Raw genomic sequence first — 20,254 nt, 5'->3', positions numbered from 1 at the left:
TAGTTACAACTTTTTTCCTTTCAGTAAAGAGTTCATCATTTTGTGCTATTCTGCGAAAATGTCATTATACAAAATCTGAGTTGACCTTCACTGTTCATTTGCTGATGTTTTGCTGAAGTTTTGAGGAGAATAAATGTACAGTTGCAGACCTACCCAGTTTCAGTTTGTTGCTGAACCAATATGGCAGTTATAAAGTACTTACTAAAAGCATAACATTTTCATACATTTGTCTCAGAAAGAGTGGTCCATGTGTGTAAGCACTATGGGTAACTTTGGTAGCATGATACCGATGAAGTCAAGAGAACCAGCAACAACCAAAGTTGCCTGAATTTTAGTGGATTATACCATTAGGGCATTAATGTGGTTGGGTTTTGGTACAGCCATGCTGTGTGAAACAGTCTGCAAGTACACTGGGTGTTTAGTTCTCTATATGTTAGTGACTCGGTCAGGACCCTGTTTTATATCAAGTTTCAGGTGCAAATTTGGTGTTACTAGCCCTCTCAGTTATGTTACTGTCTCCAAAAGGTATTTAGAAAATTGCTGGGTTCTGTCTGTCTGTTGTTTCACTGTGTGTGTCAAATCTACTTTCCAGCTAAGGATGAGTTCTAATTTTTTTGTATCTGCATGTATGCCTTTAAACCTAGGTAAATGTATCACTTAAAAGTCTTAAGATGACAGATGAGGCGTGTTTCTTTCTATGTGCATTGTATGGTACAGGACAAAAAGACTTTCAAAGCTGCCCTGGTCGTTGCTCTGCTCTTCTGTTTTTGGTGGCGTTTCCCACGTGAGAGAGATAGGGAGGGAGGGAGTTATGACTGGTGTTGAGATAGTTTAGCAATTTAAATGTTTTTGTCTTTAAATGTGTAGCGTATTGCTGGACTTCAAACATGTAAAGTGAATTGCTTCTTGCTACATCTGCTTCTGGATGATTTAAAACCAAAGTAAGAACAACAAAGTACAATCCCAGAGCAAATAATCAGTTTAGGTTTTGTTTTCTTTGGGTTTTTTTATTGAGTATGGTATAATGTTCATTACTTAAAAAAAAAAACAGAAGAACAAAACCAACCCTAAAAGAACCTAAACCACCAAAAGCTTCCTGCAGTGCTTTCTCAGAACAACTCTGTACCTCAAATTTAACTTTGGCACCGGTGATTTTTCTACTTGGAGATAACTGGTAGAGAATCTGTATTCATTATATTCTTTCTTTTATCAGCTGTCTCTTTACGTTTTGATATGGCATTATCTGTCAAAATAGACATTGCTTGTAGCTGGCCGGGATATAAACCATTCAGAAAATGTTTGCAAAGGTTCAGTAGAGATTTAAGAAAAAACTTTTCCCATTTTAGTTCTCTGAGGATTCAGTGTGCTTTTGGACATGAGAAGGCAAAGGAGGATTTCATGCAGTCTTGTATCTCTGTCAGGTGTAAGGATTGAAAGCAAGGACAGACTTTTGGGCTCTTCTCTACTCGCACTTGGACAATGTGTGGAAAGAGATTGTTTTAACTAAATGGAATAGGGATGGGATCTGAAGAAGGGGAGGGAAGAGGGAGAGGACTAGGAAGTTTTAAACATGAGGTGACTGGGATGAGGAAATGGAGGGAGTTCAGAAAGGAAGAACTAGAACAGATGGGGGAGTGATAAGGACAGGTGTTTGAAGAGAAGATGTGAAGGAAGATCTGCAAAGGTTTGTGTCTTTGTACCTTCAGTCTCTGCAATCCAAACTTGGAATAATTGACAGATTTCATGTATTTATCATTTGCTTACTAAGCAAATTAGGTCTTGACTCACTGTAGTGTTGGTCCAGATAGAAACCTCTATCTTGCAAGGTTTTATTGTTAGAAAATATTTACAAGCATTGTAAATCTATGGTGAATGTAATAAATACCCTTCCTATTCATGAATTAATACAGTTCCAAATGAAGCAAATTCTATTCTAAACATAAATGCTACTTTCTAAAAGAAGTGTTGGATCAAGAGTCCTTGAATTCATGGGGTACATGTAAAGTTACATTCAGAAGGATCTATTGATGCATTTTGTATTTTATATGTTTTTAGAACTCTTACTGTTTCTGTCATGGAGTAAAATGTTTCTGCATTTATTATTTACTAGGCAACAGTAGTAGGGCTTAGAAATGCATAAACTAGCATGGATAGAATTGATCTGGAAACCAACTGAGTCAGCAGAGAAAACATTCCTCTAATAGGAAAATACAGTATTTAACTAAATTCTAATTTTCTTGGAATATCTCAGAATAACCAGAGAAGGTTAATCTCTTAAAAGGTGTACTTCAGGGTGGGTAAAGCTGTAACCTGTGTTTGCATTCAGTGGGATACAACCTTGCAAGCCGAGTTCTGGTGTTACCTTGTCCTAGTTTAGAATGGGGTGAAGTTAATTTTCTCTGTAGTACTTTGTATGGGGCTATGTTTTGAATTTGTGATAAAATAGTGTTGATAATGTACTGTTATTTTAGTAATTGCTGAACAGTGTTTACACAGAGTTGGGGCCTTTTCTGCTTCTTGTGCTGCCTCACTATCAAGTCATCTGGGGGAGCACAAGGAGTTGAGAGGGGACACAGCCGGGTCAGCTGACCCCAACTGCTCAGAGGGGTATTCCACATCATGCTCAGCAACAAAACATGGGGAGGTTTGCCAGCATTGCCATTTCTCCAGGAGTGGCTGGAGATAATCAGTTGGCTGTTGATGAACAGCTGTGGGTTTTTTGCACCATTTGTGGGGGTTTTGTTTGAGGAGTTTTTATTCTTTTTACTTCTCCTTTTTACCTTATTAAGCTGTTTCTATCTCAACTGATGAGTTTTTGTGCTTTTGTCCTTCCAATTCTCTGCCCACCCCACTGCTGGGTGGGCAGTGAACCGGTGGCTGTGTGGTGCTTAAACTGCCTACTGGGATAAAACCATGACATAACTTCAGTTTTCAGTTCATTTAGGAAGGTTTATCAAAAGGAAGTCTTGAAAGGTTTGGCTGGTTGCTGAACATTTGAAGTTAATGTGAAGTAGTCATCTAGACTCTCACATGCGCTCAAGATCTGCCAGTTGCATGTTGTGTGCTCTGAGAGTTTGCTTGTGTATTTGAAGACTTCACCATATTCCTGTTAGGTTTGACAGTTTACTTCTGTGTTGCACTTTGACTTCTTATTCTGGCATCTAAAGTATTACAGAAATCTATTTGTTTCATACTACTGCTCATGAAATTGAATCCCTCTAGTGAAGTTGAGACTGCAGTGAGCCTGCTAGAGTTGAAATCTCTCTACTCCACACAGACATATGCTGAAAGATGATGTTTAGGTATTGCTTAATATGCAAAGTGTTTATTTTTAATATACAAGATTCTAGTGTGCTGTCAATATGTCCTCAGTAAGTTTTCTTTTAAAGTCCAAGGAGTATTTATTTCCTATTTAAAAAACAACAAAACCAAAAAAATTGCAAGTACTTCTAACTCTAAAAGGGAACATAACAGGTTCCAGTGTTCTTATTCTTAAGTGATGTATTACCCATTTACTCTTGCTCAGTATACAGATCTGAATTTAATGTATGTATAAAAATAAAAATATATTAGTACACCAGTTATATTAGATATTATAATAATGTATTAATTTATTATATATATATAAAGAAAAACAATACTTGAAATCTCTGAAAGAAACAGAGGTATTAAAAATTTACCAAAATAATTTTCATTTTACACCATTGTAAAATAGATCATTATTTTTATCTAACTGTAACATGATAGTGTTCTTGAACCTCAAAAGGGATGTAGCTATAGCATCTGAGCCTTGTTAGCATAATAAATGTCACCCATTTACTGCTGGCCACTGTGCAACTTTATTTTAAGATGATTACTACAATGCTATGTGTTGTAATAATAACTGCATCCACTATTGGAGCATCCATGTGACTGGTATTACAGGGCAACACAAAGCTGTGACCATGAGTATGAATACAAGTGTATTTGTTTTATTCCAGTGTTTTTCCACAACCACGTCTTGACAAAGGGCTTTGTAGTAGAAATGAAAATTATTTTTTACTGTAAGTCTTGCTCTCTTATGTTGGGTTCTTAGAAGACAAGGTTACTGTAGGCTAGTCATTAAACTAGTTAAACACAGTGTAGCTATAAATAATACATATCTGTCTAGCTATTCTGTTGGTCATTTTGATTTACCACAACATGTGTGGTAAACCTCAATGTAATCAAAAGTTTGTGATAGCAAGACTGGTTGTTAGTGAAGAAGGGTGTGTTTAGCTGGAAGAATGTAACCTGTTGTATCAAAGTTTGGTATGTTGGGACGTGCCTTCTACTTGACCTGTATAAACAAGGCTGTAGTCTTTTCAGACTTGCCTGGACAAGAGCAGGCATCTGAAGAGGGGCTGCAGTGACTGAGTGAAGGTGGAGGATATAACTCTTAGACTATGCCAGCCTCCTAGGTCTCAGGCTTTTTTGCTTGGAAGCAGATGAGTTTCTGGGGTAATTTAAGTTTATATTAAATATTTGGGGAAAATTTGACTTGGAATTTGAGGGGGAGAGTACTATTGTTTTTCCTCAGTTGTTATTCAGTACAGAATTGTATTGAACAACAGCATACCTCCCTGCACCCTATGCTTAACTACTAGAAATAGCAATGCTGAGATGAGAGGGAAGGTTGTCATAACTCACCCTAGTGCTTCTGGCACTATCCCCTTAAGTCAAATCAAGTCAGTAAATTATTGAAGAACATATTAACATAAGGGAACTTATGGGCACATTAGTGTCCATATTGCTCTCTCTTACCTAACAAATTAAGCTAAGTTCAAAGTTAATATTTAAATTAAGGGCAGAAAAGAGCATCTGATCAAAATATGTGGAGACTATGTTGCATACCAAACTGCAAAGGCTAGATTACAAAATGTTAGACAGGATTATTTCCTTTGTAGCCCAAACAAGCTGGAATTCCTAAAAAAATAACAAATACTTCTCTATTAATAGAGCAGTAAACAAAATGTAGTACTCTGAAAATTTCCTCTTTTTTTATTCAGGATTTGTCTACTACAGGTAAAGTTGAATTCAGGTCACAATTTAAGAGATGGGGAGCACATAAATTCCCCACTGCAGTAGTAATTTGTGGAAAAAATTAATTTCTATTTTTTGCAGTCTGTGCACCTGTGCTACTCCTGAACGTTTGAACAGCTTCAGGAGACATAACTGAGATGGAGAGAGGATAAAAACTGAATCTAAGATCAAAAATACATGTCTTTGAACTTCCATTATCACATTTGTTGGTCATAAACGTCTATCTCAAAAGTAAAATAATTAAAGACTTTGAAGTTTCTATTTGGCTGGTGGCAATGATAGGATGGAAAATCTACCTTAAAATGTTTTACTAATAATTAAAATCCCACAGTGGGGCACTGTGTTACTCATTGTAGAGATTTTCTGTCCTCATGAGAACTTGTCCAGGGAAGAAGCGTGCCTGTCGCAGGCAGGAGCGGTGGTTTATCGTGACAAGGGCTCTGTCAGTGCAGGCGGCGGATGGCGAGTCAGCAGTGTGCCCTGGCGGTGAAGGCGGACAACTGCAGCCTGCGAGCAGGAGCGCGGCCAGCAGAGCCGGGTGGGCACTTCACATCATCTCTGCAGCACAGGTTCAGCTTTGGGATCCCTAATGCAAGACAGATGCTTGAGTAGGAGGCTGGGGATCACGTTCTGCATGCAGGAGACTTTTAGTTCAGTCTAAAGACAAGGAAGCAGCAGAAGGGACTTTGTTGCTATCTTCAGGTGCCTCCTGTTTGGTTACAGAGAAGAGCTATAGCTAGGTGCTATACACCAAGGAGTACAGTGGAAGGATAAGTATTGGACATCAGCTACAACAAGTAACATACCGGTTAGATTACCCTCAAAAAGCACATCCCACAATCTAACAGATGGACAAGCTTCTCAGAGAGGAGGTAGAATTACCATCCTCAGGGTTGTCTGAACTCACTTGGACCTGAGCAGCTGACCAACCAGCATCAGCCCTGCCCAGAGTAGGGATGGGACCAGATGACCTCAAAATGTCCATTTGGACTGGAATTACCCTGCAGTAAGGAAAGGATAGATCCTCACTAAAAGTGATGGAGGGTCTCAGAACTGGTTTGACGGTTTGGAAATTACTTGCCTTAGGGAAAATGCTCAGAAATTTTACTTGGTAGCGCTTATAATTCTTGAGAGCAGTTCTGGACTGCTTATTATCTGCTAGGGTTTGTTTTTGTGTTTCTTTGTGTGATGACAGTTGGAACAGGTAGTTTCTCTGAGACATTAATACATTGCCTGCTTCTTACTCTGCAGTTGGTTTTGCTGCTGTCTGTATCTCCTATATCTGTATCTTCTTTCTTATTATTCATTTGAGACAGCTTGAAAATTTACTCTGTAGAGTAAAACACTGCTGGGACAGTGTTGGCTCTTCTACCTTTTCTTTGAAGCAGCTCCCTTTTGAAAAACTTGTTCGGTAACGATTAACTGAAGTGTGTTTTGTTCCAATAAGAATAATATGATTCTAGCAAACTGTCTAACTGCATGTGAGTCTATAGCTTAGGGCTTAAGTGTTAATTTAAAGAAGAAAAATGGACACATCATACTTTGGTTTAGTGTGAATTTTGATTACCAAACACTGGGTAAATGGAAGTTTCTTTGCAAAACTGCAATTCACAACTACTTGCCAGTGACTGATCAGTGAATGTGCATTTGATAGTACTTTGTGTTACCTTCTTTTCAGCTGAATCTAGTAAAGGATGAATCCTCAGAAGCAATTTTCCTGTTGAAGAAAAACTGCCATTTTTTTTCTTGAATATTCAGAATTTCTAGCAGCTGTATAGCATTTTCAGATACATATTAAAAAGTTGGGGGTATTTTTGGTTGGAATGTTTCTGGAGGCTTTTTTTGTAGCATCTAGGAATCTTAACTGAAAAAAGGATTGTGTGTTGCATGAAGCATGATATCACATGTGGAACAAGTTCCCCTGCACTTATGAAGCGATTGTGTTGATAAAATGGATGGTAAATTGGGGAGTGAAATGACCAAAATGGCTTGTCTGAATTACTGAAACTAGGAATAGAAAGAAACTCAGTCCAGTTAAATGTGGTACTAAAATTTGGTCCTAAGTCTTCTGAATTTTCTGTGCATTGGAGTATCGTTTCTATATACATTTGATGCCTCTGGGTTTGGCCAGTTAGTTATATAAGCCTCTCTGTTCCTTTGGTATGTTTCTGTGCATTTTCTTCTATTTTTGTGATGCATTTTTTAAAATTTGTTTGGAGGTGAGATTTTTTGTTTGTTTTTGTTGGGATGGTTTTGTTATTTTTTGATTTTTTTTTTGTTTTGTTTTAAGTCAGTGTTCTTAGTTACCATGTTGTAATGTGCAAGTCATGAGACAGTATAAATACACACAAGTATTTTTAAATCCTTACTAAGTCAAGCATCTAGAACAATTTATACTAACTGAAGATTTGTTCTTAAATCTTGCAACATAAATAATTAACTTCCAAAGACATTGATTTCGCATTTCTTAAACTGCACATTTACGGGTTATTTAAGCTTGTCCTACTGCCCACTTTTATGTGTGATCTAAGTTTTGCTTGTTTTGCAACATAATAGAAATTGTGCCTGAACATGAAATTTACTCAGTTTAATTTTATCTTTTTAGCTTTCTTTTCCAAAATAGTTGGTGCTTAAATATATTTTAAAATGTCTTGGAATCTACAACATAATTCAGGAAAATTGTGTGAAAGTGGAGAAGGTTAGTGTGTTAAAAGTGATATTTAAAATCCTATATTATAGGACATCAGCTGGGTTAAGTGTAAGGTTAGAATCAGTACTGCAAGTTAATTGAGAGATTTATTAAACTTTCTAGCTTTGTTTCCTTTCAAGCATTCACCTAAGGCATTAGTGGGTCACGGTGTGTGGGGAAGGTATGCATGTGGTAAGAAATTTAGAGTGGAAATTTTTAACTTTCTACTGTTTTATTTCAATTACTCTTTTATGCTGATGAGATTCTGGAGGCATACTTCAGAAGGCATGCAGATGACAGAACTGACCTATTTGCATCCTATTTTACCATTTTTGAGACATTAGTATTACTTAAACTTGTGTTTCCTGCATGCTTATATTGCAGAGACTTCTGATAACTCTTAGTATGTCTTGATCCAGAGCTCCATGAAAACAAGTATTTATTCTATGCCGAGAAAGTGCATTCATTGCATAGATCAGAAGAAAGATTAGAGGAGAATTGCTTGTCAGCAGTAATACTCAGTGGTATGTTATGCACCTTATTCTTTTTGTCGAAAAGTGTGTGCATTTTGAGTTGTGCTAATGAAAAGTCTCCTTTAAAATCACCTCATTAATACTACCTTCATTAACAATTAGCACCTCCAATTGCTTTAACTAAAGAGTTTTGAGAGTAGAGAAGCATTTTTTTATTCTTTCTCATTTAGGTGCTGCTGATTTACAGTTCATTGAGGTGTACTGTGGAGGAGTCACACGACATCTTAAGTGTCATGTGAGACACCTCATCATTTAATACTAGATTTTGTTTTCTCTTTATATAAATATAAATAGGGGAAAAGAAATCTTCGCTTTGAGATGCGTAATTATCAGTGTCTGTGGTATTTGATAAGGTTATTTGCTTTCTGCTGTTATTTTGTTGAACAGGCTTTCCTGGTGTCCTGCTTTCAGCAAGGACAGGATTACTTTTTTTGTGGTAGCTGGGAGGGGGCATGGGCACCACCTCACATCACTGCTGGGGTTGGGGAAAAGGCACTCTCTTCCAGGGAGAAGAGCTTCCTTCTGATCGAGAAAACGTGGTGCAGGGAGCCTTTGATGTTGTATATTATTGGGGTTTTTTTCTGTGTGAATAGTGTCTTATATCTTTTCTTATTAATATTGTTGCTGTTACTGTTCGTTTTCTTGTCTCATTGCTGTTTCCAGTAAATTGCTCTTAACTCATGATCTTTGTCTTTTATGCCTCCAATAGGAGGAGGGAGGGGGAGCGGTGTCCTGATTTTTAGTGGGAGTATTAAATTGGGCAATACCAGCCCTAAGCCATGACACCTGGTCAGCACTGCTCAGGCTTTGCTGACTCCTGCAGTGCCAGTTCTCAACTTGTTCTGTATGAAGGAATGAGTTCTCAACCTTGGGAATTCTTAAATGTATAGTGTGAGTTTATATGATCACTGCAGTATCATGGTTGTAAGGATTATTGCATCTGTTGAGATATGACTTCCTAGTGATTGCTAGCAACCTCAACTCTTTTCTTCATCTATTTTTATTAGTCTAGTTCAAGCAGTAGAATTATTCTGTTTGCAACAGTTCCCAATTAAAATTCTAACTAGCATGTTTGCTGCAAACTTTTATATGTAAGATTAGTGTAGATTGAACATGTCAATTCTTGTGCCATGCATTGCACTAAACTTGATCTAAAAATGGCTTTGGGGGTGACTGAATCCCAAACCTGTGCAAGGGGTGCCATCATAGGAATCTTAATGGAAATAATATTAATTTGCTTCACTTTACTTATTAAGTACAATTTTATCTGCAGTTTTCTGTCAGTAGCTTCTGTCACTATGCATAATGTTCCACAAAGGTATGTAACCTGCATTTTAGTGCTTGTAAATTTAATCTGCATTTGAGGCTTAGCCAAAGTGCCCAAAGAAACTGTTCTAATTTAAAATTTCTGCATCTGAACTTCCTAGTTTGTTCTTTTTCTAGTTGTGTCATGGTATGCAAAATACCACAAATATGCTTATCTTTGATGTGTAAGAGAAAATAGTATTTTATATTAAGGTAGATTGTTACACAAACCATGTTGCTGTGTATTGTACTTATGGAGATGTATAGTAAGAAAGACACGTTAGAAAAGATGTGAAGTAAAGAGTTTTTGAGGTTTGCTTTAAAGAGAGCATAAAAAACCCTGGATATTTTAAGAGGAAAGATAAATGAAGAAGAAAGAATAAGAAAAGCAGGGGGTAAAGAATCAGAAAAAATGTCTGAGCCAGGGTAATTTGTGGTACACTTTACTAGTTATGATTAAAAAAAGTAATCCAAACAGTGTACTTGGGGAAAAACAGATTACCATACTTGCAGTCATCTAGATCATTCCCCTTTAAGCTGCTCTTGGAAATAAACTTTCCAGGTATGTAATACACAAGTGTATGCTTCAAATGAGATCAGAAACTGAATCTAGTTGAAGAATGTTGCAGCCAACAACATACTGAAATTGAGAGATTATTTTTATATATTTGGCATAGGATTGTTGGTCTCTTTCCAGACTTGCTGTCTTTTGTTTGTAATAAAAGGTGTTGGCTTTCATCCAGCTCGAAGCAGAGGGGTCCAAGTTTAATGACTACTGCAGTCAGCAACATACTTGTACTAGTGTTAACAGAAGCTCAGTGCTGTGTAAACTCTGACTTTATGGTTTTTTGTAGTTTTGACATTTAATTTTCTCTGTGGGATGTTGTTGCTTTGAGGTAGAATAAGGGATGCTGTAGGAGGGTGGTGATATCTAATAGCATTTAATGTGTGATGGACGTGAAGCTGTGTTTAATTGGTATTGTCAGATGTTTTATTTATGCACCTGCATAGCCCTGTGCAGGCACCTGTTTAGTGACTATTTGAGGAATAACGACTGTGGATATTTCAAGATTCTCAGTTTGTCTTAAAGCTGACCTGGCTTCTTACATGGAGTTTTGTGTGGCAGTATTGCAGAGTGGAGCAACTCCTTTGCCCTTCCCATACTCTAGTTCTATGTGGTCTTTAGTCTGTTTGAGGGATGGTTATGCATCAGTGACAGATATGGCAGCTTATTAGAAGACTTAGTCTTTGGAGGAAAGATAATGTTATGTGTGGAATATCCACCATTTCCATATTCAGTGAAATGCTTTTAACTGGAGATTTGTTAAGTGTCATTTCTCTGCAAAAATAAATCTGATAAAAACTGATACCTGCTTTTTCTGGAGGACTGTTTAAATTCCTTCATGTTGACAACTTTTCTGGTAAATGGAATCATGGTAAAAAGTTTGTAGAATCTCTACATTGCAAGACACCAAAAATTTTTACATAAAAATTTACTGTGTCAGTATAGATTTCACCTAAATTATTATGTCCCCTTTTACTTTGCTGTCATATTTCTTATTATGGGTAGAGTTTTTTTTCTGTTGTCCTAAGTAATGCATAGAAATTTTATTCCATAACTATGCAGGTTTGGTAACTGATTAATTGCAAAGAAACAGTTACAGTAGTTGGTTCTAGGGAGACAAATTTAACAGAAATGTTAATGTTAAAAAAAGATAAAGAAAAAGAAGTAAAAATTCAGGAAGATCTCTGGTTGTATGGAACCCTTATATAATAGAAATGTGTTTAAATTCTAAATTTAGACAGGGTATTTTGAAGAACTTAGGAAGAAGTCAACCCAGAGAAGTCAAGAGAGATGAACCATAGCAGTTAGAGTGTGAAAATGTCTTGAAACACTTGGGTATTGGCCTTCACCATTGGAAGCGGTCACTTTCTCCTTACCTAAAAGAAGGAAACTTCTCTTTGTAGTTTCTGATGACTGTGGTATCTTAGGTTAGTAAAGAGAAGAACAAAATGTTGAACAGCGTTGATTTTCCTGATAATTAAGCATCTTGAGTGTTTTTGTGAGAGAATTTTAAAAATATGTGCTTAAGGTTCTAAGAAACAGAGGTTAAGCTGGTAAGAAACAGACAGAGGCATTCTGAACATAATAGCTAGGAAAACTAGTTTGCATAATGGAGTTTACTTGCCAGAAGTATCTTAAGGCATTTAGGCCCTTGCATTACTGTGTGTGGCCTTGGCTTTTAGGGTTTTGGTGGGTTTTTTCAACATTAAAAAATATCAGAGAGAACTAAAATAAAACATATCTTAAATTTATTTTTATTAAAATACCAAAACAGAATACTGAAGGGCATACAGGAGTTGATTCAATTTCACTGGAAAAAAAAATATTGCATTTCTTTGAATATCAAACCCCTCATTTCTAAGTTAATGTTTACAACTCAGTTGCTATTGTAACATAGCTCTAGAAAACTTGTCCTGCCTGCAGTTCAATCTGAACTGCTAGCTTCATACATGTGTGAATTCTTATTCTTTGTAAAATCATGTTTTTATTTTTATTGTAGTTTGCATTTATTGCAAATGCAAGTGATGCAGTGTTTTCTGGGTTCTTGTTATGTTTATGTTTATAGACCGATTAGGAAGCAAACAGCAATTTGAGACTACTACTTTGGGTGTGATTATGTGGTAAAGCAAGTTGTTTGGTACTCCTTACATCCTGAGCTGCCTCCAGAGGTTTGTCCTTTGTGAGGTAGACAGTATGTCCTCAAATTCAAATCCCTTCCTCCCTGTCGCAGATGTGTGTTGCAGTACTTCTCCTTCAGTGAATGCTTATGATTATTTCTCCCAATATCAACTAACTTATATTGTTTTCTCAAGCTGTATGAAGCAGAATTGTTCCAAATACTTGTACTTTATCATCATTTTGGTACTCATTCAGCATTACTTTTGTTTTCACAGCTGAATATACTGTTGTAATAAATAATACTTTCTTCTTTAGGTAAATTTATTACTGATGTACATTTTTGTATGTTGTTGAAGTCTATACTGATTATAAATTTAGTGTTTTCATTTTTGGTTTACTTCCAAAATGATTTGATATTCTTTAAAGTCTTGAATCTCTAGTTGAGATCACCTCATTACCATTTACATACTCTTCCTTCCTTTGGAATTTTCAGTTGTTTTGCCAATAAAAAGATTGAGCAATAGTAGGAGTAGTACCATTCATTCAGTATAATAGCCTCTCTTATACAGAGAAATCACAATGTACAGTGTTATAACAATCATAACAGTATTGAAAACACTTTTTAAATTTTTATTTTTTTTTTACATTAGAGGCAACACATCTGTTAATCTGATTGCAGGTAGTTAGCTGTCTGCTCATCTCTCCAACTAACTTCTGGAAGATTTTCACTACTGAAGTTTAAAGGTACTTTATTGCTATTGAAAGCAGTGCAGTTAACAATAAAACTGGATCCTGCCCCTGGGATGGCACACCTTCCTCTGTGTTCTGTGCAGTGGACTGGGCTTATGTCCAGTTCTGTCAGCTAATGTTGTCCATTATTGATTTGGATTAACTTGTTGGTGTCAAGCTAATGCATACCCATTGAAAGCAGGTTTTTAATTAAATGGAGGAAAAGTAAAACTACCTTTGAGTTTTCAAGACCTGACTGTTTCTAAACCTAACAGAGGAATGCTGTGAGCTGGGAGGTCTGAATCCAAATGTAACTACAGCCCCAGACATTATTAGTTTTATAGAACTTGCATTTGCATTTAGATGCAGGTGTCTGGCAGGTCATCATTGAGTCTGTTAACTCTTCCTTTGGAAGACAGCAGTCTGGGTTCAGGATTGTTTGCAATTCTGGTGTGAGGTTTGGGGTTTTGTTTGTTTTATTTTGAGTTAGCACCTTTCTTTTTAATATTTTTAGTATAGGAATAGAAACTAGTTCGGGAATTGGAATTATAACATTGTAATAGCTTTGCTATCCAAATGGGATTATTGTCTTTTTTGAGTGGTATAACCCTTTTTTTCTGGTTATTTAGTCCTTGAAATGGAAAGTCTTTGGCAAATCTATATTGAATACCATGTTGCAAAGATGAGTATTAATGAGTGCATGTTTCATACAACTGGTATCTACGACTGTATTTTTGCGTGTGACTTTTTTAACCCAAGTTAGTTGCAGGCTCTTGTTGTTATATTACAAGAAGATAATATATAATATGGGTTAGATAGGTTGCCCCACTGTGTAGTACATAAAACCGAGAGTGCCAGAATGCTGAAAAGTGTAGCAAGACTTGTTTAGAAAACAGAATTGATTTTAAATAAAGTTCAGTTTTAGGTAAAAGGTCAGACTGTAGTTCCTTTTTTTTATTTGTAGCAGTTCATCCGTATACAGTACTGTGCATATTGTATGTGTAAGGTAATCTCATTTTTTAATCTACTATAACTGCCCTTTTGATTCTCTAAAATCCTTTTGGGTATTTTGCATTCCAATATCGATCCCTGTCTGTCTGACTGCTTCAGCTGGGTAATCATTTTTCTTGTTTATCCCTAATCCTTTTAATATTTCCTTCCTGTCACTGTATAACAATACAGTATGCCTATTGTTTGGAATGTATTTCAAAGACTGTACAGTAAAAGTGGCTGTATTTTAGCCTAGATTTCACAAAAATTGGTTACAGTGAAACAAAAATGCAAAGCTGAACAACATGTGCCTTCAAAGCACCTTTGCCAACCGTAGTGCATTACTTTGCTTAGTCATTCAAAATGTTCATCTTGATGAAACATTCTGTTTTGAACTGCTCTGGAAAATAACATATGAAGCTGGCTATTTCAAAATGCTTCTTATTCTGTATTCTTTGTAGGGACCTAACAGAAAAAAACAACACATTCCCTCTATCTGTGTGTACGTACATATGTGTATATCCGTATGTGTACGTATTAAAAACTTGGTTTTAAAGAAGCAGGTGTAGAACAGTTTAAATATCTCAGTGGAAGTGTTTGAATCCGAATCTGATAGTTCTCTTCAGCCCCCTCCTCGGATAAAACATTCTGTCCTTGTTTCTATGGTGACCACCAAGTAACAGCATCCCATGACACTTTGACAAAATGATAAAAATCCCTCTCTGAAATGGTTTCATGAGAAGCATGGATCTGTTCTTTTTCACCTGAAGAATGAGAAGACCCTCCCACCCCTATTGGGGCTTTTCTTCTCTATTTCTCCCACACTAGATTATTACTTAAGATCCTTTCACTGTACTAACCAATGCTTTAACTGTTCTGCTTTTCTCATTAAATAAACTTGGCATATACTTTCTCTGCGTGTCAAAGCAGAGCATGCAAACATAATGAGGGAAAAGAATTTGAAACAGAGGTGAAAGTGAAGTGTTTAATTTTTATTGAGGAGCCATTTTTATTTCTGTAGTGCTTTGGTATTAACAAAAATGAGAGTGGGGGTGGTGTATGCTTGTTTGGGTTTTGTTACAACTACTCTGCTTTAACAAAACAAATAAAAAACCCCTTCCTATATTCAGTGACTGTCTTAATAAAAATATATCCAAACTAGTATCCAGTTTGAGTATTGTGGTAATACCTTTCAGGAAGGTAAAGAAGCTGCCTTCTCTCAGAGAAAGCATTACTTTCAACATTTCGACTTCATTAACTTGCCATTATACCTCCACTTCCCCATAATAACTTTGTATGGTAAACATAATTTTAAAAATACGTATTAATTTTTGATATGGAGAAACTTTGTGAAAGTTCTGGCTTTATATCTGTTGCTTTATGAGACATTCTTTCTAAAGTTAATGGAAAGAAAAAAAATCCATATCTTAATTTCTTTCTTATTGTTCTATCATTTGAAGATTGCTTTTCTCCCCCCATGCACTCTATAACAAATATACTGTGGTTGCATTGAAAAGTCAGTTTGAATGCTGTTATGCCTTGACTTCTGAGATGCTGAACTTTTCTGTGCACTTCTGAGATAAAAATGTGAAAGTTTTTCGAGACATCCTGACTTTTTAAGTGAATGATCCTTGTCTTAATATTAAAGCACATAGTACATTGTAACTTAGTCAGCTGTTATTTTTCAGTTATACATTGTAACTTAGATGATTCTTGGTAGTTGTAGGGTGTCCTCTATCATGTGCTCGATAACAGCAGGTTCTTTTTGCAGCCTATTTGCAAAGTAACAGCAAGGAAACCTGATCCTTCAGACCTACAGAAAGTAAAGTTTGTCTTGAAATGCAAAACTGGTACCAGTAGTAATTTATACCTAAAACTTGCACTGTCACTGTTAAACTGAAGAACTTTATATTAATTGATCTGTAGGGCAGCCTTTTAGAATAGGGATTAAGTTTGTTTCTGAGGATAGAAGTCTTATTTGGAATTCATCTAAATGTCAGTTTTCCTGTTTGGATTATGTTCAGTTTATGAAAAATGTTATATTTCCAGATACATTTCTGAATTGCTTAAAAAAATTCTCTGTCGCAGAATAGGTAGTTTGTAAAAGCTTGATTGATCCAGACTCTAACTGTGTAGAGATCCTTTGTGGGCTCTGAGGTGTCAGAGATACCAAAATGTTTCCAGCATCAATGGTGTTTGATGAAAGGCTATAAAGAGAATGCGTCCCACAGAGAAACCCCGTCAGAAAACCAACTGATAGTTTCTGTTCTTTGTGTAGCTATCTGAAATGCTCCTTTTTGGAACATAAAGGCAGTGTTTGCAGCCATTTAAGTTTTTCTTTGTGGGTTGTAGGTTATCAGTTCAGACTTTTATGAGAAGCTTGATGGATGCATCCGTGACAACTGATTGTTCTCCTTGTTAATGCTTTCATTTTTTTTAAAGGAGAGACTGAAATGTGATTAAGTTCTATATTTTTTTTTCCATTTCCTCTACTTCAGCAAGGCTTTCAACACTTTCTCACAATAGCCTCTTAGGGCAAACTCTGGAAGTGTGGAGTGGATGAGTGGACAGTGAGGTGCTGAACAGATCCCAGAAAATGCGATCAGTGGCACAGTTAGAGACCTGTCACTAGTGGTGTCCTGCACGGGTGCATACTGGGCCCAGTATTGTTTGGCTTATTCATCAATGACTTGGATGAACTGGCAGATGACTCCTCAGAAAACCTGCTGGTGGCACAAAGCTGAGGGGAGTGGCCGATACGTCAGAGTGCAGCCCTTCAGAAGGAACTTGACAGGTTGGAGAGATGGGCAGACAGAAACCGTGTGAAATTCCATAAAGGCAAATGCAGGATCTTGCACCTGGTGAAGAATAACCCCGTGCACAGGGCGTGCATCTGGTGAGGAATAACTCCATGCACAGGCTGGAGACCCATCTGCTGTAAAGCACCTCTGCGGAGAAGGACCTGGGGGTCCTGGTGGACAGCAAGCTGTGGGCCAAGAAGGCAAATGGTATCCTGGGGTGCATTAGGAAGGGCATTCCCAGCAGGTTGAGGGAGGTGATCCTGCCCTTCTAATTAGCCCTTGGGAGGCTACATCTGGATTTCTGTGTCCAGTTCTGGGCTCCTCAGTACAAGAGCCATGGAGCTCCTGGAATGGGTCCAGCAGAGGGCAACAAAGATGATTAAGGGACTGGAACATCTCTCTGGTGAGAAAAGGCTGAGGGAGTTAGGCCTGTTCAGCCTTGAGAAGAGATGTTGAGAGGGACCTCATCAATGTTTGTAAGTATCTGAAGGAAGGGTGTTGAGAGGATGGAGCCAGGCTCTGCTCGGTGATGCCAAGCAATAGGACAAGAGGCAATGGGCAGAAATTGATGCATAGAAAATTCTACCTGCATATGAGGAAGAACTTTACTATGTCTGTGACCAAGCACTGGAACAGGTTGCCCAAAGAGGTATTGCACAGTCTTGTACAATGTGCTCTAGGATGACCCTGCTTGAGCAGGGAGATTGTGTGATAAGTGTCCTGAGTACAACCTCTTAGTTACCAAAGCAGATATCTGCTATAATAATTCTTCTGTCTTTCCATACAGTTAGGATTGTATGAAATTGTTCTTGTGAAGGAATTTGCACTATGGTTGAGGGGAATGTGACATGTATCTTCTTGTAGTGTAGTCTGTTAAGATGCCTCATTATTCAGAAATGAGTATATATTTGCTGTATTAATTTATCTTATAGTAAGTCACATATCTATATAGTTCTCCCTTTGCTCAAAAGTCTAATTTTTTAGGTTCGATACACTACTTTGGAAAAAAAGTTCTCCTGTTTCTAGGGACACATAGTATTTGTTTATATTTTATTTATTAACAGAATAGATAATAAAATGGAGTTTAAGTCCTGATGCCTTGTCTGACTTAGAAGACATTGGTTCAAAGATCCTGATTTGTATAATATACAGTAGCTTAAAACAACATCTGGGAGACAGGTCAGTGCTTCATAGTGTATGTCTATTTGACAGAGAAGCAGTAGGCTATTGTTGTGAATCTACTTTGGTCTATTGAGAAGCTGCTTTGAAATAGTCTGTTGGTGTATAAAAGGGGCAAAGTTAGCAGAAATATCACTGGCAAGTGATTTCACAGTTGTTTTTCTTGTGGAATGCAGCTTACCATTACCCTGCCTTTCAGTCTTTTGAGGCTGTTGATGCATTTTTAATTATTTTGTTCTATGTGTTTTCTTATGTGTCCCTTTTGTAAGGGCTAGAAGTGTTTTTTTAGTAAAGGAAAAAAGAGCTATTAAACAGTTCTTCTTCTTTGATGAAATCTTAAATAGCTGTATGTAATGGAATTAAATCAGGAATCCGGCTAAAGCAGTGACATTTATGGCTGTATTAATGTTTGTAATTTATTTTGAGAACAAATTAAATTTTGATGCCTTCTTCGATGAAGTAATCAAAAGGTAAACAAGTTTAGTATAATGAATCCCTGTGGATAGAGATCTTGCCATTTGCTGAGATAACAAGAAGAAAAACCTTGAAACTTTTCTGAATGGGTTGCTTAAAAGTAATGTCTCTTTTATTCAAAGTTGGTATCAAAATGAGGAGCCCTCATCAGCTTTTACTGAAATGCAGTAAAACTGAACTCCCACCTTCTTATATTGCAGTGAGTTCTGGACTGAGGATGCAGTTACAGTAGTATGATGCTAGCAGATTAAAGTTTTAACTAACATATAGTAATGTCAGACCTGGAGCTGCAGGATTTTCATGTTTTAGATAAAGATTCCATTCAAAAATATGAAGTAGGGAGTGTACAAGAAAACACTTAATTTATGGCTGACCACATATCATTTCAACCAGTAGTCTTTTCCATAAAGGAAAATTACATCTAAATCAAGAATCAAATCATGATATGCAGAAAGTTTCTTAACCTGCTTTTGACTCTGCTGTGGGCTGGAGTTTGGGAATCTGAAAGATAGTTATCTGTTGGCTGATCCAGCTTGGGTTAATATATTTGACGTTCCTGTTGCTCAGTTGTATTTGTATACTGGAAAGGGAATTTTTCAACATGTACATAGTTTGAGATGTAATTTGGAAGCACGATATTTACATTAGTATTAGTACGGAGTTATTAGTAGGGTTTTCAGGACTCTGCAGTAAAAAAGTAATAGTGACACTGGATTGAAAAGAAAGCCTTTAGTTTGTTTCCCGAATATCTACTGGTGTTATGTTACGTGGTATTAAAACATGAACATATATTTGCAAGGTGGTGGTTATGTTTAAACCATTTCCTCTGAAAGAGATGCTAGCTTTATTTATTTATTCTGTTGCTACTAACTACGTTGGGCACAATGACATGGAAAACACTATCAAAGATAACTCTGAAACACTGAGTGAACATTTCATACAAAAATACTTATCATGGTTCTCTGCTTTAAATTTCTCTCTTCTTTTTTTTGATGTGTCCTACGTGTTGATTATGATATATCCTTGTTTTCATATTTTTGCTAAGTGATCTTACCAACTCCAACAGTAGGCTTTGCATAGGTCTTCAAAAGAGATATATCTAGAGTCCTGAATAGTCAGAATTCCAAGAGTTTGACATGCATTTCTGACAAATCTTGCCATTCTGAAAGTTGACCAAATGAGTCAAACACAGTTTTTATTGTATTTGGCCAATTGCATTGGTCAAATTGTATCTGTATTGTTTGGATTTGACCAATTGCATTGATCAAGTACAAGCACACCTTAAGGAAATGCATATCTTCATATAGATACATGCATATATCTGATTGCAGTTAAGTAAAAAATAGTAGGTAAACTTGTCTTTTCATGAGAGAGACTGCATGACAATGGGATTCTCTGTTAGTCATGGAAATCAGAAGATTGCTGGATGCATAATGCTAAGGCAGATCAATGAACAGTTTGAATTTAAGGGTCTATCTTGAGTACAAGTAGTCTATCAAGAGTCTTATCATGAGTACAAGGGCTGCTACTGCAGCAGTTCTATCACTTCTCTGTAAATGTTGAACTACATGTAGTGAAAAACAAAAATAATTTTAACAGCTAAAATATCAAGCCTTTTGTTATATCCGTAAACTAAAGACTATCAGTAAAATACTGAAACTAGTATGTTATCTGTTATTTTTACAGTTTTCTGCAGTGAACCTCTTTAACCAGTAATGTTCAGTCTGAACAGTGTTTAATAAAGCAGATAAGACATAAGGGTAGGTTTCAGAAAAATATTGGTCTTACAAATGTTATTTAAAGTTCTAGG

General features: G+C 36.6%; 1 protein-coding gene across 1 annotated transcript in view; it reads left to right on the top strand.

Annotated features, from left to right (window-relative positions):
• Positions 1-20,254, top strand: part of LOC115308017 (cysteine-rich motor neuron 1 protein-like) — an 82,580-nt gene that overhangs the window by 47,748 nt on the left and 14,578 nt on the right. The gene's annotated exons all lie outside the window — the stretch shown is intronic.

Source organism: Manacus vitellinus, unplaced genomic scaffold, assembly GCF_001715985.3.
Source record: "Manacus vitellinus isolate BGI_N305 unplaced genomic scaffold, ASM171598v3 scaffold_8_pilon, whole genome shotgun sequence".
Taxonomy (NCBI): domain Eukaryota; kingdom Metazoa; phylum Chordata; class Aves; order Passeriformes; family Pipridae; genus Manacus; species Manacus vitellinus.
The sequence above is the reverse complement of the archived record's forward strand: the minus strand, read 5'-3'. Positions and strand labels throughout refer to the sequence as shown.